This window comes from Onychostoma macrolepis, chromosome 19 (genome assembly GCF_012432095.1).
Source record: "Onychostoma macrolepis isolate SWU-2019 chromosome 19, ASM1243209v1, whole genome shotgun sequence".
Lineage (NCBI taxonomy): Eukaryota > Metazoa > Chordata > Actinopteri > Cypriniformes > Cyprinidae > Onychostoma > Onychostoma macrolepis.
In genome coordinates, this window is record NC_081173.1 from 18,873,624 (window position 1) to 18,900,683 (window position 27,060).

At 38.8% G+C, this 27,060-nt stretch overlaps 1 protein-coding gene across 1 annotated transcript in view; it reads right to left on the reverse strand.

The window, feature by feature from the left end:
* Positions 1–27,060, reverse strand: part of ext1b (exostosin glycosyltransferase 1b) — a 71,345-nt gene that overhangs the window by 41,395 nt on the left and 2,890 nt on the right. The window lies entirely within an intron of this gene.

Consider the following 27,060-nt stretch of genomic DNA (forward strand, 5'->3'; position numbering starts at 1 on the left):
GTCAGTGTGTCATATGGATGCCTCCTTTGTGGAAATGGTCCCCATCCACTTTTTTTAAAATTGTATGGAATACAGCAGGGTGAACATTACTCAAATCATCTCCTTTTGTGTTCCACTGAAGAAAGAAAGTCATATGGGTTTGAAACAGCATGATGGTGAGTAAATGAACAAATTTACATGTTTGGGTGATTTGTATCTTTAAGTATACAGTATTTATTTGCATGTGCCTTGAATTTTCGCTCTACATCACAAAAGCCTGAATCTTTCATCTCAATCCACATGAGCTTTCCAAAGAGATCAGTTTAAACCTGCTGCAAAATGAGCAAAAACAAAGAAAAGCTTTAATAATAGCCTGCATTATTTATTAGTCAAGCTTTGAACACCTCAAGAAACGGTTTATCAGTGAACAGGGAAACCATTATAGAGTCACTCAAACAGTGGCCACGTATTATTCGAGACGTGACTCACTCTTCTCTTTCTCTTTTCATCTTGAAGAACATCATCTCTTCCTACTTCACCAAGAGAGAGTGATAAAAGTGGTCTTTATGTGTGGGGTGTGAATAAGTAAGTCTTAAAAGGCATGACATTGTGTTGTGGCAGAAGTGGCCTTGTGGGTTTGTTTACATGTGTGTGGCGGTCGCATTGATAGTCGAGGCATGTTCGGGAGAGGCTGTCGGACTGTTCTCACGACCTCCCCTCCTCCTCAACCCATTTAATTCACTCAACTAGCTCTAATGAACTGTGTATGTTTGTATCACAGAAAACTATGCATGAATGTTGCCAAAGCTGAATGCATAAACAAAGGCAAATGAACAAGCAGGTGGATGGATGATAAACTTGCTTACCTTAGTCGATGAACCGCAACAAGGAGAAGGACATGCAGAGGAGAGAGAAAGAGAAAGAACATTAAATGGCACAATTGCAAATACATATGTTTTAAAAACTCACATTTTATGAACTATTCTATGAAATCCAGTTTTATATAAAAGATTACAGCAGCGCCCTGGACACAGACCTCAAAATTCTGTCCTATAACGATATATTAAAATTCAAAACCATTGTCTAAAATTAAAATAAAAACTAAAATCTACAGAGAAGAAAATGGATATTCATGTTGAGATTTACAAAAGATCACATTTAACAGGTGTTATTAATGTATTTAAAGATTAAATATTTAACCCATATGGATATAATCTCTAAAATTAAAAATCTCTAATATACAAGCAATATGAAATAACTGCAGCACATGAATTGAGCATAATAAAACCAAGAACATGCATAATCAATTTAGCTTTCATTTTGACTTTAAGATCCTAAAAATGTGTAACGCAAATGAAAAACAGATATCTGTCATAAAAAGGCATAAATGGGAATTTCAAGGGAGTAATTTCTCAATTTATTCACGCACTGCACCAATCACATTGTTCAAATAATGACACCACGTACTGCTCTTAATGTGTTTCTTTGTGCTTTATTACTGAATGTTGACGAATAATTTCTTAGGAAAGTTTTGTCCAAAGCTGTTGTTTGTGGGGTTGTTATGAGTGTTTCCATCAAACCAAATTCACAATAGGAAAGTCAGGCCTTAGGGATACAGGGAAACATCCTCATTAGACAGGCACGACTGACCACAGTGGTCTGGGGTTTAACCGAGATAAGACACCCCCCCCATTTGTAAATCCACCGCCAACACCCCTCAAGGACCAGTAAAAGAAATCTCCTGGTGACGAGGGTAAAATATAGAGCCAACAGCAATGAACGTACAGACAGAGAGAGAGATGTGGAAAGCAAGAGTGTGGGTGTAAGCCAGATTGAACTTATTTTTAAAGATGGTGAGGAACAAAGAAAGTTGGAACAGAAGAGAACTAGGGTGGTTGATGGACAGTGAGAATGAAAAAAACAGACTTGCTGAAACAGGAGGAACTGAGGGAGACGAATCGGTGACTATAAGAGACACACCATGAGTGTTGCTCTGTTTGGTCACTTCTCATGGTACATATCTCTCTCTCTACATTAGATATGAGGAGATTAAGGACACACTTATTCAAATTTTGTAGTTTTTTTTCTACATAAAAAAGCCACTCTAAAATATATTTAAAAAAAAATAAATAAAAATCTGATTTTGGTATGTTCATGTTATGAGCGATAAATGATACAACTAAATGGTTGATGCTGAAATACAACACTATTGTCTAGAAACGAAAAATCTAATAGCTTTATGGTATCACAACATTATAATACACAATATGAAATATGGATAATCACTTTGCCATTTTCACTTTAAACAGTGTTATTATTCATGTTTTTACCTTTGCTGTCACCTAGTGTAAAAATTAACACAATATCCGTTATGGTACTAATAAATCGTACACCACTAAGACAATGTCTGACTAATAAGACATGACCAATCACAGACAGATTTGTTTTTAAATGCTGTTTAGGGGCAGCTTCTGAAGTAGACTCATAGCTAGAAAAAATTATAACTAAAGAAAAACAGTACGTTGGTAAAACACAAAAATAGAGCAAACAAATTTGTGATTAGAATTTGGTAGTCTATAAATATATATTTTACAGACAACTTTCAAAGAAATGAACTAAGTTGGGAAACTTTGGACAACTTGGTACCTTTTATTTCCAGACAATCTGATTGAGACTGGCAATTTCAACCAGTGTGTACTATTTTTGTGTGCAATATGCATTAGACTGTCAGTTTCATATGTGAGAGCTTGTTCTTTTGTCAGTCTATAACATATTTATGCTTCTGGGCTGCACAGCGTAAACCCGAATATCTGAGTCGAAGGGATCAATTTAAGCCCCAGAGGGCACAAGCGGTGGGCTAACTTAAAGTAATAAGACTGACAGCACATTCCAAACTCAACTGCAAATAGCCTAGAGTAAACCCGAGTTTAAACCTGCAGACTGCAAGACCTTTCACCGGTTTGGTGCAGGCACAAATTCAGCCTGACACCTTTGATTTAAAAGCTCTCAACTAAATGAAAAAGGTCCATAAAAGACTGACACTTTAACATTGGCTGTGTTTGGAACGGAAGAATAGTTCACTGCTTACTGCACAGTATGCACTTTACACTCCTGAGTATTTCTTTGAATGGTATGGGAAATGCATTATGAAATGAAAAACTTTTAAACAGTAGTATGATTTACTCTCATCACAACCTGATCCATAGACATTAAACTCAATCCAAATTTGTCAGACTTGGATTATCTGGAGACTCTTTGTTTAAAGATTATTTGCATACTGCAGAAATAGTATTAGTAATATGTGCAATCCAGAACCTGAACACAGATTCATAAAGGATCCATAGAGATGGTCGCTAAGCTTACAGACTAGTCTGCAACTAGATATGGACCGAAGCAGTTAAACGTGACAGTCTGGCAAGCTATTCTGGTTTCCTTTGCTTTAAAGCTTTACTTGCATCAGCTGGTTTTTCAATTAAACAAAAATGCCCCAAAAACAGAGAATGGGTGACTTGAGGGAAATTTGTGTCTGAGGTTTTGACTGGGTTGTCAGCCAATCCTCAGCTGCTGACCATCAAAGCACAAAGCGGGATCTGTCTGCAGACTAAGAACTGGGAAAAAGCCTCCGCTGGGCAGAACGGTTCCACAGCGCAGGAATGGCTTCAGGCGGTGATCTGATCTGCTGCTGCCCCCATCAGCTGGAGCTCACAACAAAGCTGCCATCGTGATACAAACCATCCATCACTTCTTTTAAACAAACACATTACAGCAAATTATACATGTCAAAAGTGAACCGTCTAATTTGTGATGAGATAAGAAAAGTATTCTGTTACTGTCCATTTTTAAAGGCAGATGCATCTATACATTCAATAGAGTATGCAGGTGACACCCATCGAAGTCCTGATAATCCCAGCCAGACTTATTTTGCATCCATGACCAACAGTATAACATCCCCATTTATAACACACCTACATGAGTAAAAAAATTAAGATAGGTTAATTATACAGTTTTTATAACGTGAACAAAAACAAGGCTGTGAGGGACAGAAACAGCCAGTTCAATAAATTGTACTGTGTTTGTGGTCTTACATGTCATTTTCACAATCGTTTTGTTTCTGCACTCTTTCACCCTCTAAAAAGTTGAGGAACATATTTTTAATATTTCACAGAATGCACCAGACTGTAGCTGGTATTTGGCTGAGATACAACAATTTGAAAACTATATCTTGAATCTGAGGGTGCAAAAAAAATCTAAATATTGAGAAAAACACCTTTAAAGTTGTCCAAATGAACTTCTTAGCAATCCATATTACTAATAAAACATTAAGTTTTGATATATTTATGGTAGGAAATTTACAAAATGTCTTCATGGAACATGATCTTTACTTAATATCCTAATGATTTTTGGCATAAAAGAAAAATCGATAATTTTGATCCATACAATGTATTTTTGGCTATTGCTACAAGTATACCCGTGCTACTTGTGACCCTGGACCAAAAAACCAGCCTCATTTATCATGTGAATTGTTGTTCTAATAAATTACAGAATCATTTTTGGGTGAACTATGCCTTTAAACCAGCGGTTCTTAATCCTGGTCCTCAGGACCCCCTTCTCTGCATATTTTGCATGTCTCTCTTGTTTAATGCACCTGATTCCAATCACGAGCACATGAGAAGAGATCTCCAAGAATGAACTGTGTTCCAATTGACATGGTCCCTACACAGCACTCACTGGTCTCTACTCCCGCACACGGGAAGTTTATTTCATCTAAGAACACGAATTTGCGCTACACCACTGCCTGCAGTTTCTTCACACAAAGACCAAATTACTACAGAAGTGTGAAGGGTTATTTCACTGAGTGAGACGGGACTACCATCTCATGATTACACTTTAATGCCCTTTGAAAGGAACATATATGCTCTTTTCGAACTGGCAGGATATCCTGTGATGTCCACTTAGCAGGGCACGTATGGTCGAATGGCACAAAAATTCAACTCAGCTCACAAAAAAAAAATATGTGGAAGGTCTACTTAAAGTTATAACAGGAGCTGAGGGTCGATTCAAGGTTTGTTCAAATTCCCAGAGCACAACTATTAAAATCAAACTTTATGCCCAAAAGAATTAAACCTCCTCAAACAAGCAGGCCTACCCCTCAGCCCTAAGGCGCTTTGACATTACATGAATTCTTCAAGAGCTGAAACCCAGCTCTGAAACGCTAAACCACATCCCCTGCATACATCTCAGTACATGTTAACTTTAAAATCTCATACAAGACAAAAAGCTTTTCCCCCCATATTAAAATCTCATTTCAATCCTCAGCAACAGCAAGCAAACAAGTCAAGCAAGTATAAATCAGAGAGAGAATATTTTGCTGTAGAAGCGGATGCTCAGCTGTGTCGAGTAGAGCTCATCTGTGTAAACTCAGAAGCCACAGTATCCGTTGGGGAAAGCACTGTAGCCGCGGCTGAGAGGGGAACTTGCGCTTTTACACGAGTCCTTCCTCCTTCGCACACAAATTTTTCACCCGACCACAGATTGCTGGTAATTGATAGAGGCTGACAGCAGGCCAATGTCATGATTTGTTGGGAGCTGCTAAAAGCTCCTCTGCAGCTCGGGTGGGGGTGTGGGGGGTATGGAGGAGCGCTGAAACTGTGTGTGATTGTGTTAAGAGAGACGGACCGAGTGAAAGTGTGTGTGTGCACGGGATTGGCTGTGATGGACTAGACTCAGGCGACAGGGGGATGGGGACAGCTGTATGACTTTGCGGAAATCCCAGAAGGGTAAAAAGCTACGTATAAAATGTTTTCCCCTCCTCACCTTAACCTTTTTCAAAACCACAAATAAACATTTGGTAGAGCATATTTGGAGTCAAGACATACTGTTGAAAAAGGTTTGCAATTTACTGTACCTGATTGAAACATATGGTTAACGAGTGTTCCACATATAAATACGTATAAAAATAAGGATATATATACACATTTTGTAAAAGTACCTATAAAATCTAGAATTTATATAAATTCTATAATAATAAATTAAATAGAAATATATATGTACAGATAGATTAAAACAAAAATTGATACGTGTTTATGGTTTTATTGTAAACTATTATCATTGTTCCAAAGGTAAGGGGAAAAAGTCTTCATAATCGTGTCTAAAGGGTATAAAAGGAACAAACTAAACCGTAAAACTGCACCAAGGCAGTTTTCTACCTTCCCTCTGTATATATATCTTTTTGTATATTTTCTTTTTTTGTTGTTCATTTTTTCCCCCTTGGTTTCATTCTCTCTCTCTCTCTCTCTCTCTCTCTCTCTCGCTCATTCGCTCCCCATTCCTCCAATTTGCTCAGGGTAAAAATGAAGATAGATGAAGCTAGTCTTGCCAGGCAAAGCCAATAGTTGCTGTGGAAATTGTGTTTGCTCAAATATAATTACGAACACCTTACACACACTGACACACATGCACAAATATTTTTCAAAGTCAGAAAAATTATTGTGGGTATGCATCAGGTGTTGTCTGTCTCTACAGCGCAACCCTCTCTCATATTTCTATTTCAGGAAACTTCACCAGAGTACGACCTATACTGAGGTTTTGTTCGTGTCCATTGACTACACAACTACAAAACCACTTTTCCCTGACTGTTCACCCTCGTCTCGTGCAAACTCATTTTCTGACACACAAACACACATGCGTGTGTCTGGGTCTCTGAGGATTCCTGGCTGTTTCTTTCCGCCAGCAGCCCTGCGGGGGAAACACACAGTCAGTAATTAATCACGGTAGATGTTTATGAGAGGGGAGTGGTACATTTCTACTGCACTGCACTGATAAGCTTCATTACCACCACCTAAAGAATCCCACGTTAATGAGGGACATACACACAGTCTGGCTTTGTACACGTCACCATAATATGTTGTATCACTTATATGGACACATTTCCTGCACACATAAGAATACCCATTCATTCACGCATACATGGTCATACATAAGGCTGTGTGATACGTTGAATATTCACAGTGATAATTTGGCAGGCTGATAGTTCAAACTGATTAGCGACCTGTTTACCGCTGTGACTGGATCATTGGGCCAGAGTGCTGAATGAGAACTGAATCAGTCCGATTTGTAAACAAATGATTCAGAATGGATTTGAGAACTGAATCGACTGATTCACTAGAACATTTGGGACTCAAAATAATTATTTGTTCATTATTGAACATTGCTGCTCCTCTCATACAAAGGAGATCAAGAGTGCATGTGAGTATTTTAAGTGAGTAATCACTAAAAGGGATAGTTCACCCAAAAATGAAAATTCGGTCATTACTCACCCTTATGTCGTTCTAAACACGCAAGTCCTTTGTTCATCTTCGGAACACAAATTAAGTTGTTCTTGATGAAAGACAAGAGCTTTCTGACCCTGCATAGACAGCAATGCAACTGACAAGTTCAAGGCCCAGAAAGGTATTAAGGATAGTTAAAATAATCCATGTGACAGTGGTTCAACTGATGTCACATGGACTATTTTACGATGTCCTTACTACCTTTCTGGGCATTGAATGAGGTAGTTGCAGAAAGGTCTCAGATTTCATTAAAAATATATCTTAATTTGTGTTCCGAAGATGAATGAAGGTCTTACAGGTATGAAACAACATTAGGGGGAGTAATTAATGAAAGAATTTAAATTTTTGGGTGAACTATCCCTTTAAAGTTCGTTTGAAATGAAAATGTACCTTTTTATTGCATGACTTTTTCCTGACCTCACAATTTTCTGACAAAACAACAAACTTCTCTCTACTGACATATGCAGGAATTCTCTAATCAATAGCAGGTTGAAATCTCACAAAAACAGAAGAATATATACAGCACAGATCATATTGGACCACATGGCAGTTGAAATCTTTTTTAAAATATCTCCAAAAAATAAAGTCAAACAGCTTTATAACATGGGGGAATAACCAATAAAATAACTTAATTTTTGCATGAATTATCTCTTTATGATGCTTATGGTCCTTTAAAAGCTTCTGCTTCCATTAACTGTAACTACATGGAAAAGAGCAACCAGCACAATTCTTCAAAATTTTCAAGCGAATAAATAAAGTCATACGGGTTTGGTAAATAACAGTATTTTTATATTTGAGGGAACTAATCCTTTAAGCCCAACCAACCGATAACCCCACACACAGGACCAACTCTATAGACATTAATGAATTCTCCCTCAAACGCAAAAACTGTGTATAGCTCACTCTGGGCTCCCTATCACACCACACACACGGCAGCACAGAATGCAAGAAACGCTGGCTGTTTAACTTCAGGGAAATCAAACACGCTCCCACACACAGCGACTTAAGTGCTGGAATCTGTGTACACAGAAGTACTAGATATCCATACCAAATGACCCTCCAGTCCAAATCTCTCCTCAGCCACACGCTATCCTCTTAACTACACACCCCATCGCAATCCTACCCTGGGCTCGGCTGCTTGCAGATAACAGAGCTGCCCTGACCCTTAACTCTGAGGGATCAGACAGATCTGTACACCTGGCATGTACGGTCAGATCGGAGGAACTGTTTGTCTTAAGTTCTTGTCTCGATTGGAGTGATGACTCCAGTGAGACTGCCAGCAGTAGGCTTTACAAACCTTGACAAAGTGCACACCCCCGCTGAGAATTCGCCTACAGTCAAGTCTCTGAGGTTAGTGGTATGACACTCATCTGAACTCCCTGATAATTTATGTTTCTTGAGGATTATCAATAGTGTATATGTGTGTCAGTAGGTATTAACTGTACTTTAGTGCTCTAGAACAGACATTATTTAAAAAAACAGCAGATATGAAACTAACTTATGAAAACAAGACAGCAGAGATGAAGCTAACTTGGTAAATAATAAAAGCATAATAATTGGACATTAAATGTGAAGTTAAAAAAATTGAAATGCAGAATGTCACGACTGATCAATCACAATCAAGCATTGATTAACACAAACACAAAATCTAAATTGACTACTTTATTAATAAATGTCCATTGATCTTTTGTGATGTTTTTTGTTTTTAATAATTATACAAAAAATTCTATAGGATATAAAGGCACAAATTATTTTCATGTTATGGTGGATAAACAACAAAACCAACATTAAGATTCCATTTAAGATTTTGTCTAAATTAAAAACGAAAACACAAAAACACTTTACTTGAAGGGGTGTGCATAAGACTGACATGAAACCTTCATAATCATGACATGACATGTCATGAATATGAAGGTTTTATGCATGTTTATGACAACTGTCATTAAGTGTCATTCGCTCAGTTATGTCATTTTTAAATGCAAAGATGACATTATTTGACCTAACCCTTCCACCTACCCCTAACCTTAGCCCATAACAAAGACATCTCAAACAATGTCATCTTTGCATTAATTGAGCGAATGACACTTAATGACAGTTGTCATAAACATGCATAAAAACCCTTCATAATCATGACATGACACGTCAGTCTTATGCACACCCCTTCAAGTCAAGTGTAACCAAATCAATTTTACATGCTTCATGTACATTTAGGTTTCACAAAATTATAAAAATTTAAATGAACAAAAATGATTATTTTAAATATAATAAAAACTTATCATAAAGGGACAAAGTCGAGCATAAACAGATGAATATCTGATAGATAAATAAAATATTGATTAATAACCAATTTATTATGCAGAAAAAAATTAATAATCTTTTAAAATCGTCGCCTCTCTATTGCTTTCCGCCATCAAGGCCACACGGACAAATAAATAATTTATTAACTTGCTAAAATAATACAACAGCTTAACTCACTACAACCAGAAATAAATAAATACTACTAATAAAAAGTCTCATAGTCTCATCCTACATTATTTCCCAATCAATGTTTTGTTTCACTCAGACGTTCAATGCGAATAAACTGTGAATGCAATTTTATGCGGTTTTCGCTTCGTTTTTCCAAAGAGAGTCAACATATTGAATCACTATCCAAACAAGTATTCAGGCACAGACTGCCTAAAACAAAGAATCTCATTGGTTCCTCGCGGATGCTGATCCAGGGTCAGGCATGCTGTAAAAATACAGCAGTGCTGCTCCGCTGTCAGACAGTCTGGCCTCTCATTGATCTTACTCGGACTACAGAGAAACACTGGTATGTCTCCAACTGTTTGACGGGCCGCTTCTTTCCCAGAATGACTTTTGACCCATGTTGTGTCTGACCCTTAAAGGCTAGAGTGGGCAAACACCACCTGCTCCCCTGTGATCTCCGACACGCTGCTGGACTAGAATAAACACACAGATCAAGTCCATGAGAAACCCACAAATGAGCAAATACACTCAGACAAATATGATCTTGTGAGCTCAAGAACACAGAAAAGGGCAGATGGTCATTCCTGTATATAAACATGGGCACATGCAGTCAGCCTTATTTTCTCTCATGCACACTTAGTCTTTAACTAAAAGAGAAGCCGGCTCCAGCTGTCATCCCTCTAAAGTACTCATCTGCTACTGGATCTATAAGAGGAATCCACGTGATCTGCATGTTGCCTCATTTACAGCGCGACATTGCACGCGGAGCTCTCCATACAGGAAAATACAGCGGCATTTAAAAATAACTCTTTAAAGCTTTAAAAATGCAGTGACTAAATGAGCGTCTTTAAAAAGAGAGACGAATGCACAATGCAGCACATGTAATCACAGAGAAAGCTTTCATACAGAGAGAAAAAAAAAGAAAAGCAGCATAAAGAAAACTGTTAAATGCTAGAAAATGCAGTTTGAAAGAGATGGATGCCACTTTAATTGGCATAAAATCCTCAGTTTAAAAAATTAAATGAAAATACAAACTGAGGCTAACCCGAAATAACAGTAGTGCAACATTACCCAAGACAATAAAAGAATCCTTAGGGCCCTGTGAAACTCAATACACCGCATGAACCACACTACATACAGTACACAAACCTCACACGTTCTCTTAAATCACTCCAACAATGGAGCGAACAGATGTCAGCAGTTCTCTGATGTTAAGTGCATCTGTGATAAAAATCCACGGGACAACATTTTGTAACATTTATTTTCCCCTGAAGGCTACTTAGAATGTTTCTTCCACCTCTACAGGCTTTAGATATAAACAGGGCTTTTTTTTGCTACTGTACCTTTAGGATTTGTAAAAAAACAACAAAAAAAAAAAAAACAACAAACAAAAAGAAAAACAACCTGTGTTATGATTGGCTAACTTCCAACATGCCAACTGCAGCCCATATCAATTTTGGCGAAGTTGCTGATTTTTAAACAGTTGTTGATATGCAAACATGGACAATCTTAAGTTAGATCTGCTCATGATTCAATTCTGAAGATACTGAGAGTGGGGCAAAAAAAACAAACAAAAAAAAAACAATAAAATGAAACAAAACATTGAATTAAATGAAAATATGACAGTGGGGAGAAGCTGCAAAAGAGGATTTGGGGACGTCAACTGAAAAAGAAAGTCTATTTAGAGGTAGACAAATTGTTAAACTACTTAAATGTTAATGTAATTAAAGTCTAATCAAATCCTTTCATTTCTAAAGAGCAAGTAAAGTCCCTTTTCCAAAGATATATCCCCATTTAAACCAATGAGCGAACCCCAAAGGTATTCACCGACGCCCATCCAATTGTTATGTACAACTGCATCTCGAAATCCTTCCCAATGCACATCACATCGCATCCACGTACAAACCGAGCATGCTCACCCACAGTCCATTCAGCTCGGTGACAAATCAGAGTACATCCACCAGCTATTCAACACAGCCGCTGAAAAACGCGAGGCCATTCAAATGTCATTCAGTGCAAAGAGACTCGGTCATTTACATATCTACAGCTCTTTACATAAAGATGCCCATCAAGGCCCTGCGAGCTTTGCTTTTTCCCCCTCAGGATCCATCCAGTGTCATCAAAAAACATGGTGGGTTTCCTCTAATGGCTCTGCTACAACAAAATGAGATAAAGCATCTACACAAGGTCGATGTAGAAAAATGTCAAACGTGTTTTATTCAGACAGAGGGTTATGGAAGTATGGGAGGTGCAATCTGAAGGACGAAAGAGGAGTTCACAAGGTGAGAGAACAGAAAGGCTAGGCTTTTGTTTAGAAGTGTGAGAGAAATAAAAATGGAAATAGTCAACCCACCAAACAAAAAACGATAAAATACTTGCCTTAGAATAAAATGACTACAGTGCATTTCTACTTTTAGAAACGTGACTACACACACACAAACTAATCTAAAAGACAAGGTCTGGCCTTTGCCATGTTTGTGCTTTACAGCTGAGGAGATGTCCAACAGCACCAGGGACATTTCCAAAGGCATAGGGGTCATTGCCGCCGTCTTTGTGTGTGTAGCACCGTGCGGACCAGACACACACATCCACAGGGGGCTAGACCCTTAACGACATGCAGACAGCCTCATGCCTGGTGAGCAGCCAAAGGACAAGCATACACAACTGCCACCACTGTGACCACAAAACAAAAATACTTCAGACACCTGAACAGATTTGCACTGCCTGTGTTTGGTACACTGCCAAACTACTTCATATTCCAAAAGCACCAAAAATTAAGTTATTTTTGTAATATTATGTCTGTAGTGTTTTTCATAGTCTTCTTTTGAAATTATGGTCCCATTGCTCCGCCAAAACAAAACTTAACACTGCATCTGGATTGGTAATAAAAAAAAAACTCCAGGCCTCAACAATAACAGGCCTCAATATAAGTTCATATAAACACTTTTTCTGGAAAATGATAGACATATGATGCAAAACATTACTTATTGGTTTGTAGTTTAAATTCCTACTGATGACTATGACAAAAACTTAAAGTCTGATTCCTGTGCTGTCCATCTTGACCTAGTCTGCACCGGATCAGCTGGGAATTTCCCACAGAGCAAGCAAGCAATCCGATCACATAATCTAAGTGAAATAAAACAATCAGTTTGGATTTCCTCCAACTTTGTAGGCAGGAACTAAGCGAGGGGAGGGTGAAAAGAGAGGGAAATTGTGCTAGCGGGCTCATGAAAGGAAGAGGTGGAGCTGGACTGATTTTCAATATCCCCAACTCAACTCAGACCTGAAAACTGAGTGCATTCTGCTTACATAGTGGCACGTACTCATAAGGATGCTAATCTTTACCTGATCTCCTGGGACTTGCCGGAATACCTGCAGAGCGACAAACACACTTCACACAACGTGACCCCCCTCCCCCTTCCCCTTCCCCCATCCCCCAAACTTCTCTGTGCAATAGCTCTTAATGAGGCACTGTGGGACTGGAATTCTCGTCGCACAGACCCCAGTCCCCTGATTCTGCTAAGACACGTACCTGCCTGTTCACCAGATGGGCTATAGAGTGATCGTGGGCAGAATCCTGGGACATCATGTACTGTGTGAAATAAAATAACTTCACCACCCAAGTCAAATGCTTTAATCATTGTGAAAAAAAGAGTCAAATATGGTATTCTTAAAATGAACTGAAACAGGTTTCCCAGCCACAGATTAAGCACAGTCCTAGACTAAATTTTAGCACAAATTATGATTTTAGCAAGAAAATCTATCATAATACAGTGTTGCACTTTAGCTGCGTGTGGGAAACCAATTGTCAAGTGTAATTTACAAAACTAGGAGCCTTAAAGTTGCTCGAATCCAAACATTAAACAATCCCTCAAGTCAAGCAAAGCACACAAAAAATTCCAATGGATGTAGATGGTTTTTCCAACATTTTCCCTCTAAACCATGTGCCAAATGATAGAAATCCATGGAAAAAATTACAGCCACATAACCAGATCTAAACAAAGCATCATGCAAAATGCTTGCCAAATCGAATTCAACATATATATTTTTAGGATACATGTCAACCACCTTCCAACTATGAAACATTTTGGCCTGGGGAAGTTCACAAGAGGCCGTCTAAATGACTGCGGTGACCTTTTATTGACCACAGAGCATTGATAAGATTGTTTTCTCCCTAGAGGGTTGAAGTTTAATTAAAAAATCTGAAGCATCACTTCCTCTCCTTGGTGTTACAATGTTCCCTAGAGGAAAACAGAACTAGCTCAGTCACCATGAGTCATTATGCACAGTACCCATCTTTCACTTCCTAAAACTTGCTGAAGTTTAATCATATTCGCAGAATCAATAACAGCAGAGTCAAAGTTCAATGAATTGCCTTTCTAAAGGGCAAAAACAGCTTTTGGGACAGGGAATGACAAAGCAGTCATATCAAAAAATTATTTTGCTACACTGCTTTAATTTAGCTACTTTAATGATGGTTTACCCGACTACTAATTAGCTCAATTTCAGCACTGTTAAACTTTCAAAAAACTCATGATGATTGACGGTGACAATCATAGCAACATTTCAGTGTCCTACGGTTGTTAACAAGAAACATTGAGACGCAGCTTTGACTTGGCTACTTAATGATTGTTTATCAGACTACTAAATAACTCCGTTAACTTCAAAAACATCTTAACGTTCGACAGTGATAACTGCAACACTTAGGCCCAAATGTCCTGCAGGTTTAATTTTGCTAATGGTAGTTGTTAACCCTTTTGGCACTAGCTATTTTTAAACCAAACTAACATTAGTACAGTGTTGTACATGCAGATTTCATGTCTGGTTACCACTACCCAGATGTTTAAGGTGAAGAGCTGATAACTGCATTGCATAGCTGTAGTGCACTGGTGGCCAAAGTGTTAAGGCTTTTCTCCCTCAACCATCACAAGGTCCTTAAAGGCCACGGTTGAGAATTTGTGCACTTCACTGATTCCCACCTAGGTCGTTTTCCTCTCTACTGTGTTGCTTAGATTAAGGCTGAGACATGGCTTCCATTTCCAGAGAGAGCAGATTTTCCAGCACTGTGACCGACAGTTCAGCTTTGGGAATCACACAGTGGTATTGGCAGTGATTTGGAGAAGGATGGATTAATGGGCACGTAGCAATAATGGGGAAAAGCATCTCCCCTACTTTTTCTCCCTTGCCCCACCTCCAAGAATCTACAGCCTGTCAAGAGCTCTTCACAACACAATGCAGCAAATAAAGTCCAGAGGCTAAGAAAGGCCTGCTGAGGGCTTTTTCCCCTTCTTTTTTTTCCTGCAAGCACACAGCTTTTGTGCTCGGATCCAGGGGGAGGGCACAACGGCAGTGCCTTGGCATTGCAAATCTGTTCCTGGGCATTGATGGACGTCGCTGTGCTGGAACGTTCCCGCACAGCAGCTCGATCTCTGTAGATTCGGCACAATTGCCTCTCCTCCCTGTGAGGTTGGGCCCTTCATTTCCTTTCATTAAAGCCCCTGGTTGAAAACGTTAATAAAGGCAGTGTCTAATTACAGAAGCACGTCTCCACAGCTCTATAGAAAATCATCAGGCTAATGCCAGTTTCCCCCATTCTCTTTTTGCTTTGAGCTTGATTGATTTTTCTGGAGAGCTGGATTGGTTTTGTTCTTGCTCTCTCTGTAATGGCGAATGCAGGAATTCTGGAGGTGGGTGGAAGGACCAAGTCCTTCCTGACATATTCTGAATCACTTGTATTTGGCAACTGCGATGATGGACGCTGGCCAAACTGTCTGCGACTGGGGACTTGTGAAACCAATTTGTACATGATGACATGCAGATGCCTTTTGTAGAGGTTCTGATTAAAATGAAAAAAGAAAAAAAAAGACTTGGGGCAAAAGACCGTTTTTGCCTAGTTGGATGCTTTGCTTTTCTCCATTTTCTAAACTGTGAAGCTGAGGCTACACTGCTCTACTTCCTGGCTATTGCCTCGCTTGCTGTTTATTTTAAGTGAAGGTCCCTTTTAAACAAATTCTGCTGACTTGGCTTTTCTTTCCCGCTGACAAGATTCACAGGATAAATGGGGCCCCAGATGAGGTGTTGCTCACAGCAGCTGCCCAACAGACGCCCAACTAGCATGTGTCCAGGACCGCACATCTTCGTCTTGTATCTCTCAGGGTCACAAGCAATGCCGCCCCAGATCCAGTCGACGAAGCACCTACAATAACCATAGTGCAACTCACTCATGTGCTAAATTACAGTCACAAATGGTCTCCTTCCACCTTTGAGCCTGACAATTTCTTCCCGCCATTCAGCTTTTCACCAGCGGTCCTGGGCTTTTCCTGGAACATAATTGTATTCGGTGAGCCAGCCTGCTGAAAAAGGGACATTTAAAAGGCGGCGAAGGAAAAAAGGTGAAAGGAAAACCTGTAGCAGTTCTGACAACGTTATTAGAAGAGCGAGTGTTGAACTTCAGCTCTCCTCTCGTGTCTCCCATAATGAAGTTCTCCAGGTCGCCACGTGCTCTTCCCAGGAGTACATAGTGCCATAATTAAGGTTCTCTCCTCCAATCCTAGACACAGCCGAGGTTCAGGTCCTTTCCCAGGTGCGTTGACTTTCTCAGTGGAATGTGATGGGTGGGCGTCAATGCTTTTGCTGAATAACGCCTTTGAGGCAAAACCCAGCCATGGCCCTTCAGTTCACAGAGGACACTCAGACGCTGAAAGAAATGCAACCCACCATACTTCCCCGAGAGGGTAAGAGCCACCTCAGAGGCACTGCAGTCTGCCGAGTAAGTTGACCTGAGTGTGATCTGATCCCCTCTTGCAGTCGTGCATGATTTACGGCTGTGCCCAGGGCACTAGAGGTACTGAAAAAGCCGTAAAATCTACCATCTGCAATCAGAAAGCGACTTACCGGGTAACTAATGGCAGAAATTAGCATGGTATAAAGTCACCTTGATTAAGTAGGGGTGTTTGCTGCCATCTTTCCAGTACTTTTTTCATATGGATCTCTGCCTATATATTAACTGAACCATAATTTATTGAACAATGATCTGCTTACGTAATGCAAAAAAAGGGCAACTTGGTAACATTTAAAAAGCACATTTTTAGCACCAGGTTTTTTTTTTTTTTTTTTTTTTAAAATGGTACACAGTTTGAACTGATTCTATAGGAGCTTCAAGCTACTGACACCTTCCACGAGCTGGATGATTGACACGGCACAAATCACTACCGCAGTTATGATAAGGACAAGTAGGCCCTGTCAGTCATTGCCAGACAAGAGACCACAGCAGTCACAGGAGTCCGATGTCTGGAAGCAACATGTTTACAGCTGCTACAAAAACCAGAGCACCATACTAAGACAAAACAGAACGACAATTTTAAAGCCTTAACATTTTTTAACCGCACAGCAAAAAAAAAAAAAACGCAGGAACAGCCACTGTCAAATTGGCTGACAGGAGCATATTACAGAATCCTTTCAGTCCAAAAAAAAAAGTTTTCCATTTCTGCCTCAGTTGCTTGGTGACTATAGAGCGTTATCTAAGTGACATGAGACATTCCTTTAGAGAAGTGAGAAGATACTTCTAATTCACTGAATCTGTCGTTTTACTCTTGAGAATAACATAACACGAAAAATCAATAAAGCACACTGTTAAATAAGATTTACTCTAGTGGTGAATTGAAAACAGTGGTGAAAATTTAATGACGTTCTAAGCAAAGCTTCACACAATATGGCAAACACACCTAGATGTGTGAAAAAATTAGATCTCACAGAAAGCTCTCACACACAAACCTTTAAAAAGAAAGTTTTTGAACAATTCTGCACCAAACAATGTCAGATGCTCCATGACAGAACCACAAGGGAAAGCCTTATAACCCTACAAGAGTTTAAAAACAAAACAAAAAAGTTGTTAAAATGTAGAGCAACGAATGAATATTTTGATAATTGAATAATTGATGATTCTTTCTTCGATTTAACAGACAAAATTCCCAAAATTCTGTTGTTTTATTGAATCTATGTAAATGTATGAAGGTAGGATAAAACACACACACGTTCGTTTTTGTGAAAAGTGGGGACATTCCATAGGTGTAATGGTTTTTATACTGTACTTACTGTATGTGCTATTGCCCTACACCAACCCTACCCCTTACAGGAGACTGTGCATTTCAACTTTCCCCAAAAAAACCTCACTGTGTGATTTCTAAGCGTTTTGAAAACTGGGGACATGGGTCAATGTCCTGAAAAGTCACCTTCACCTTGTAATACCTTTGTCTTACCTTTGTCATTATACAAATCTATGTCCTGATTTTTCACAAAAACACGCGCACACACTTGTAAAAACAAAAATGTCCAAAAACCATACAATACTTAGCCATTTTTTTAACAGATCAGTCATTGCAACAACCCCCAAAAATAAGTAAGGTAAATAAGTACCCTTACAAAGAACTACATTTTTCTTTTTTTTGGAATGGTAAGCATGTTTTTTCAATAAGACTTACAGATTTACAAAAAATGATCCAAGACAAATGGCGAGTATCAGACTATTCCTGATCTCTTCATCTAACAGAATGAGAAAGAAAGGTCAAAGTGGTGACGAAAGAAATGATTTATTTCTGGCCGAGACAGGCGACTGATACATGACCTTATCATGTGCTTTTCCTCAAAGAATTAGTGTCATATCTAAAGACTGAATCAGTTCAGGTTTTTTTTTTTTTTTGGATCTCTGCAACAAAAAGGTTAATCCAAGAGGCAATTATCTTTATTGGGCTTGGCCATCCATTAGTGCGCACAAAATCAATTAAATCAATAGCCTGTTTTCAGCTCCATCAACAAGCTTCTAATAGGGTCAACTGTACGAGAGATTGCATTGAAAGGGTTTCAGTAGCTAGACCAGTCTTGGCTAATGACATTTACTTAAATAGTAGACAGAGGGTGGAGAGCTCTTCTGCAGCGGATGGTTAATGTTTAAGGAGGAGAGCTACACAATAAAAGACATCTGCATCTTGAGCTCTTAGTGTATAAAGCTTGACACTCTACATTAGAAGCACCTGAATAATAAATGTTTAGATGCCGTTTCTTCAATAATCAGAAGGAAAATCTCAGATCATCATACAGATACCAGAATGAATTCAAACAGTGTCCATTGTTTTGTGACACTGAAAGCAAAAGAGAGGCCACATGTGTGGATGAAAGACAGAGTGGACATGCTCAACAAAATTGCAAGAAAAAAAAATATGAATAAAACACAGGTGCTGAATAATTCATTCTGTATTGCTGCCTAGGTTCCACATGAATGCCCACAGCAACTTATGCTCTAGTCCGAAAGCACCAGGGAACCAAACGGCTGGAGTACATCAGAAAACCGGAGGGGAACATGGGGAACAGAGAGACAGTGCACCAAAAAAAAAAATTGTGTTGGCTAACCATATAAACCACTTAAAGTGGCAAACACTCTCCAAGTCAGCCCACACACAAGCTAGAGAAAGCTGGAAGCCCTGACCACATATACCTCAGCATTCGTTTCCGATGAGGATGGGAAGGAATACAAGGATGCATAAAAGCTAAGTAAACAATTACAGCATTCAAGAGTTCTGCCAGTTCAGTTCCGATGGTGGAGGAGATGTTCATGTGCTAAAAGCATCCTATAGGAAATGTGTCAAAGTCTGACGCCCAGCCATGATTGATTGATTAATTTTTCTTCCTGTCTTGTAGAAGAACCTATCCTCTGGAAGTAAAATGCTTGTTTTGGTGCGAGTCAACTGGCATGAAGTCATGCCCAATATCGTGCCAGCGATACAGTGGCAACTACTTTAAAAACAGAGTCTTATTCTTGCCATTCTGTGGGGAAACATTTCAATGGCTGCACCCATCATCACTGCAAGCGCAAGAGAAAGGGGGAAGAACAGAGATGCAACATGCGGCAGATTTTCAGCAAAGGCTGCCTTTTTTTCTTTGATGCAGTGAATGATGCTCACCCAGACACAGAGCAAAGAAGATGCAGGTTAAAAATAAGTCATCGAATAAAAAAAAAAAAAAAAACCTTACACGTCCCCTCCATCACATAGCAGATGAAACGATCCCAAAGAGCCCCATCACACAGCTCACCCAGAGCTTATGTTAAACAGCCCTTTTTCTTTGAGGCAACCAACGACAAAAGAAAGTCACAGATCAAATTCTGCCTGACGGGAAGCTGAAAGGAGCGCTGGACTAAATAAGGTTACACATTAGGAGTTTGGGAACCTGGAAGAGACAAACAAGCAGCTACTTCGCAATACCTGTGAACATGTGAGATTGCCTGGTTTGACATTGCTGTTTGTTTTGGACAACCTCTGAACAAATACGAACAAGTGCATTCTCAGTTGCAGAGGAGATGTGCCACACGCTCAAAACTCACTTTCAAAATATATGCAGATAGTTATGATGGTAATAGCACAGTTCTGATAGCATTTAGCCCATGATGAATTGCAAAACCAACCTATATTATACTTATTAGTGACCTTGCCCTCATACCTGTAGTGAAAAATAATCACAGAGGAACATTAATCTCGACTGGAGATTACTCCTCTTTTCACACAAGACAGTCAAGGTCAGGCTGAACAAATCATACATAATTTCTGGATCACCATATGGCTAGCCTTATATCATACCTGATACATTATCCTTTTTGGCAATAAATTTTAATGTACTGAAGCTGTATTACAAATAATTGCTTTAGGTCAAATGACCTCTGAATTTAGACAAGTCAGGCCTTGAGATAACTGTGATTTTTGTATATCTTAAAATTCAAATGATTTAAGTGAACATAGAAATACCATTATGTCTCAATTTCCTTTTCAGGAAACCACTATGTGAGTGCTAGAAATTAACTCCGTTAATATAAACTAAAGCAGACCAAAGAGATAAATATTTAAAAATGTGTAATATTCTTGTAATTCTATCCATGTGCGATCATTTTAAAGCCTTACAGAAAATCATATTTATTTCTATATGATTTCCAAGTAAAATATGGGTAAATGATCTCTTATGGAGTTTATGTGTTAAATGTACTCAGAAAGAGATACGAACAAAATGGATAATTATATCGCTAATCACAATTTTTATGACAATTAATCAGCAGCCAAAATTTTATCACGACAACCCTAGAACAATAAACAATCCATTTGCGCATCTGAAAGACATGTTCTTAATGTCAAACATGTAGGTCTGAAAGTTCCTCAAATGAAAGCTCTGATTCATCTGAAAAGATCTCTAAACTACTTTGCAATCCTTGACATCAAATTATTTAGAGAACATGAAAAATGTTTATAATTAAAGGTTACAACCACTTACACCAAAAAAACAAGAACCTTCAATGTCATCTATGTGAAAATCGATTATCACAAAGCACTTCAATGCTCTTATCTTTTCTTTTTTTTTTTTTTTTATTCCATTTTCAAGTCTAGAAGTAGCATCAGAGTGGGGAAGTCAACGCTGAACTTTACCCTACATTCTCTATAAACATTCATACGTGTCTTATCTTACAAGACCTTGGAGTAAGTAATAATTAAACCATTACTTCCAGTGCAAGAAAAAACATACTGCATCAATAAAGGTGTTAACCAAAGCTTGTCAACACTACGCTAGGGTGTTATGGGTGGTTTTTAGTGCATTGCATTGTGGTTGCTATGGGTGTTGATTAATGGCCCAGGTTAAAAAGAATCATTTACTCTGTCAAAATATATCCATGAGATTTTTACAGTTTTATCATCCATTACTAGATGAAAATCTTATAGTGGTTACTTAGAAAAGTAACAGGCGCATCTGTCCTGTCATACAGTGGGAGTCAATGGGGTCCAAAACAAGCATTCTTGGTCCAGGGTTACCCTACCATTCAAATTCCTTTTTTTAAAGAAATTAATACTTTTATTCAGCAAGAACTTTCAACTTTAATAACAATAAGAAAATCTTTAAGCATCAAATCAGTATTTTATGTATTTTTGATCAAATAAATGCAGCCTTGGTGAACATAAGCTATTTATTTATAAAAAATAAAAAAAAATAAAAACTTAACCGCAAACTTTTGAATAGTAGTTTACATAAACATCCCTTAAACCCCTAGTGTTCGAGCAACAGTAAAAATTATGCTTGCCACTATCACACCCTACAAATCTAGCAAATCAAAGTACATTTCTTACATTAGACTTCATTTTCAGCTTGGCCAGATGCCGTCTGCACCCCCCTCTTTTCTACAACAGCGAAGGCTCAGGCACTGAACCATGAAGTATCATGGAAGCCCACAAACAAGAGTCGCCAGCGTCTCTGTGCAGCCTTTTGTTTGATGCCTTCCAGAATTCAAAAGCTATGGCAGAAATCAGGCTTGTCTCACTGTTGTGAATCTGAGTTCTGAGGGGGAAAAACATGGGAAGTCTGAAGGGGGGAGGGGGAAGTTGTTTCAGAGCTTTTGGCAAAGGAAGGGGGTTCCTGTGGGGGATGAGAAGGGGCCGTGGTGTCAACAAGGCACAGGCTGCGAAAGAATCTGAGCAAACTTTCACACAAAGGAGCCCCTCAGCGCCCAGGGGCAAGAGAGCCATTTCACTGGAGAGGTAGTCAAATCAAACCATAAAATGGTTTGGGCGCGAGCCATTAGATCAGCTAGCACTTAAACAAAACGCTCTTTCTATAGCAGCCCCCCACTGTCCTATACAGTCTCCCAGTAGACTTGCATGTATGACACACAAAAAGAAAAATGTCTACAAAGAATTTAAGCAATCCCTCTTCAAGTCCTCAGAACGGAGCTGACCATCAATGAAAAATGTTTGTTTTCGTTTCTCGTGGTAATGAAACGGCCGAACAGTGAGATCTTTGTTTCAAAAGGGCCAACATTTAGTGTGATGGAGTCCATGATACGACTCTAATAAAAGGCAACTAGTCTTGCGAATTACCCTGAAGCTGTAAAAAGTCCCTAACCTTCTGGGAGAGGGCTGGTTTTTTGATGGCCCAGGGCAAAAGAGGGCCAATCCTGTGGTCTGAGGACTCTTTAACATTTAAAAGTAGATTTCAGTCAGGCTACAACATTTCATGTTTCAGCTGAAACGGTGACACACAGTGTATTTAACCCTAAAGTTCAATTATGCATCATCTCGTCTACTTAAATGAAGGCTGTAGCTGGACTACACAAAAACCTACTGTACCTCTATTATAATTGTGCATGTAAACATACTTTCTAACAGACCAAGTCTTTAGGTTCAAACGCATGAACTTGAAGGGATCAAATGTTCCTCTCAGCAGTGCAAAAACACTCCTTTAGGAACATCTTACACACACAAACGTACAACAATACACCCTGCAGTAGGATAATAGGGCTGAATCTCCAGCTTCCTTCATGCTTTCATTTACAACAGTGCGCAAAAGAAAGACGAGTACTTGCTCCAGAGAATAAACAATTTAACCCATCTCACATAATGCCTTAATATCATCTGTATCATCTCTGAGAGTCAATCCAGCACTAAAAGTCAGCATTGAAGAGAAACCCATTCAGCGTAAATGTATTTACAGTCAAGAAGTCATTCTTAACATTGTTATATGATCTGACATCTTTTCAAAATCATCTGCGACTAAAACTGCTAAGAAAAAAAAAATCATTGCTATGGCTATACAGCATTTAACAGCACTAAACGGCACCTGTGTCTCCAAGCATCTGACTACTGTAGACATGTTTTCATACATCCCAAAATGAGTGCGAAGCTGAATCTGACAAGTCTGGTATTGAGGAAGGCTGGATTGCTTCTTTTAGCACGTAATTAGCATGCAAACTGCTGTGTTAGGCTGTGAGGCTGAGCTACAGACGGCAATCTACACCGCTGTGGTGGAAGACTTTCTCCCTTGAGAGCTGGATTAAAAGGCCACGGCTAATACTCGTGGCTAATGGTCACGGGGGAGACCAGAACCCTCAGGGCCTATCATCCACCACCTCAGCACTGACGTCACAATTTCAGCTGCCACACGAGCAGACAAATGTCTCGAGATTTAAAAAAAAAAAAAAAAAAAAAAAACTCTAATGTGAGGGAAAGCATTGGCTAGTCCATTGTATAGTATCGTTTAAAGGTTGATGAAATAAAGAAATGAATACTTTTTCAGCAAATATGCAATTAATCAAAAGTGACAGTGAAGACATTAAAATCTTTTATAACATAATTTATTAAGCAATAAATAAACAATGTTCTGTTGCACTTTCTATATCAAAGAATTCTGAAAAAATGCATTATGGTTTCCACAAAAATACTGATAACACTGATAATATAAAATGTTTCTTGAGCACAAAATCAGTTAAAGACTGGAGCAATAGCTGCAGAAAATTCAGCTTTGCCATCAAAAGAATAAATAATATTATAAAATACAGTCATATAGAAAACAGTTATTTTAAATTGTAATAATATTTCACAATTTTACTGTTTATTTTTGATTAAATAAATGCAAATTTCGTTGGGCATTAGAGACTTCTTCAAAAACAAAAACATTTTAAAATCTTATCTTTGAACAAAAATGCATATTAATGCTTCATATTTGAAGAAATCATTTAAATCTCTTACCGAGTTGGTCGGGAAGTGTTTATGAACACTTCACATTCTTTTAGAAAGCGAGACATAAATATGCACCTCAAAAAGACATACCTTCCCAGAGATCCCACTGAACTGTGAACCAATAAGTGGTCTGCTCTGCAAATTCCTTTGAGAAGATGTGTGTTCTTGGCGGGGCATGGAGAGGAAATGAAAGATGCTTTTCCAATTCCAAATCCCACTTATTAATTCATACTCTTCAAGAGCTCATTGACAGGCTTTGGATAAAAAGAATCTTTTTGCGTCTTGTTTTCTCAATTACTGCCAGTTCTATCGCTATGGCTTGTACTAGCTTTTAACATCCAGAATTTAACTTCAAAGCATGCTAGTTTTTTTTCCCCAGAGTCAGTTGTAGTTACCCTTAGTAATAATTGACTTACAACAGTTCAGATTGCAACGGCCGTTTCCGAATCCGCCTGGTGGTCTTTTTCTGTGGCCTAAGGGAGTGTTCCTGTGGTAATCCCACTGAAAGTGGGTCAATGAGTTGGGACACAGAGCTCCTAGACAGGGATGGACAAAATGGGGGGTGGTGACCACCCACACAAACACGCACAAGAAACCTGGGACAATTTCTACGCCTCAACTTGGTCAAAAAATTGTTTAATTACATCAAAAATCTTCAAAGCTCATCTATGAAGGAAGCATTTTTTTTTTTTTTTTAAATACACAGACACACACAAATTACCTCCTCGCTTTAACATGCAATTTATCCGATGCTGTGATCAGATAAAGCCAGCCTTAGCACAAGCACATTGTGCACAGAAATATATAATCAACCAACAGTAATTAAGCAGAACTCTATTCGGGCTAATTACCTCACATTAGCATTTGTCACACAAGCTCGGGCCACTACTTTATCTGACTGAGGTGAGATCATGAAAAATTCATGATTTATTAATGTGACAACAGAAACAAATAACAGAAACAGTGGGAAAGAGCAGAGCCTCATATTAAAGAAATTAAACTATGGTATTCGCTACAGACCTTTCAAGACGTTAATGCAATTTCATCCTATTTATGTATAAATACAAGTATAACACTGACATTCATTGCACATGCACCGGCACAAAGCCATCCATCAACTAGAGGTAGGGAAACTAGTTCGTTTTCTTTTTTCCCAATGTGTTCTTGGAATGATTAAAGCCTATGTCTGTGGGAAGGAATAAAAGATGTTAAATTTGGTCCTTGCAGTGTCCTTGAGTAGCCTGGTGAGCAAAAGGCTCACAGAACAGTTAATAAAGTCTGAAAAATTACAGAGTTATTACAGATACCGTGAGGGGAAAAAAATGTTGACATTGCAAATATTACCCTTCTATATCTATGCAGTGACTCATTTTCCAGGAAACAAGATTTATACAATTTAATAGGACTAAAAAAAAAAAAAGTTTTAGACTATGACAGAGTCTTATACCAGACTGAATATCATTTGCAGCAGGGGAATTTGAAATCATTTCCTTCATCTGTATCAGATCAATGTGACAACTTCCACAAATCACATTGAGGCAGATTGGATTTCCTCCACTCTTCCAGCTGGGGCAGTGACCAGCGCTGTGCTTTGTGACACAGTACTGAATGAATCTATTGTTTAATAAGGCTTGGCACTGCTGAGTTATTCCAGCTTGGTAAATTCCAAACCGTGGCATGGAGGAATTTCAATCTCAGGGCCAAGTCTCAGCTACAAGTCTGGCAGGCTCACTGTCAGACCACCGGTGCCTGAAGCTATTCAGATGCAAGTCATTTTAAAAGCTGGAAAATCATGCAGTCGAAAAGGTAAATCTGCAAAAAAGTTCAAATCCTTTTGGGTAATTAATATAGAAGCAGAGGTATAATCTAAGTAACCTGAGATTGCCAAATAAACGTTGTCAAATGGCAAACACCAACCTACCAAACAGGAAAAAAATAAATAAGTAAAAATTTTGCAGACCCTTGTCAGCCAGGTCATTTTTGCATGGCTCAGCTCGCTCATGTTCCAAACAGCTGTTCTGCCTTACACACACGCACACACACTTACACCCCAATTAACAGCACCACATCCTGTTGAGAAGCACCTCAGCAGTATCATGGGAGGGAGAAACATGCCAAAAATATCTGCACACCGACCAACATTAGTGCCATGACTAACCAGGAGTGGGCTAGAGCGGGAGGAAGAGCGCTGACTACCTCTAGGTGCTGAGTCTGAAATCCCATTAATGAGCACTCAGGCTGTTTTGAAGTGATATGCGCCAGGTAATTACTCACAATGTACAGTGAAATTATCAGTGAATTCTAACGGAGTGTGATTCAGTGTGCTTGACTATGTAATCCATTCACTTTTAGAAAATGGGCAACAGATCAGGGAAGTGAAAAGTGGATTATTGATTAACTTCTATCAGTTTAATCAGAAATCAAGCTTGTATAAAGAGCAGCAGGGCTAACGGCTAGCGTGACGGATCTACTTGTGAGCGTGTTAACATTTCAGGACAAAAAAAGATTCCAATTACGGTTTATTTACACTGGGTCAGCTTTCTAATTATGCAAGGTCATATGCCCATTCTCTCTGTTGAGAAAGCGTTATATTTCGAGCATATGAGACGTGTCTGAACATATCCAGATTAGGGTGAAATTCCCATGGTGGATGTGTTTTAAAATCAGTGCAACCGAGTTAGGATATAAAAACAGAAAGCATTACAGCTCGCTACTGTACCTGGGAGTGAGTGTGTGTGTGTGTC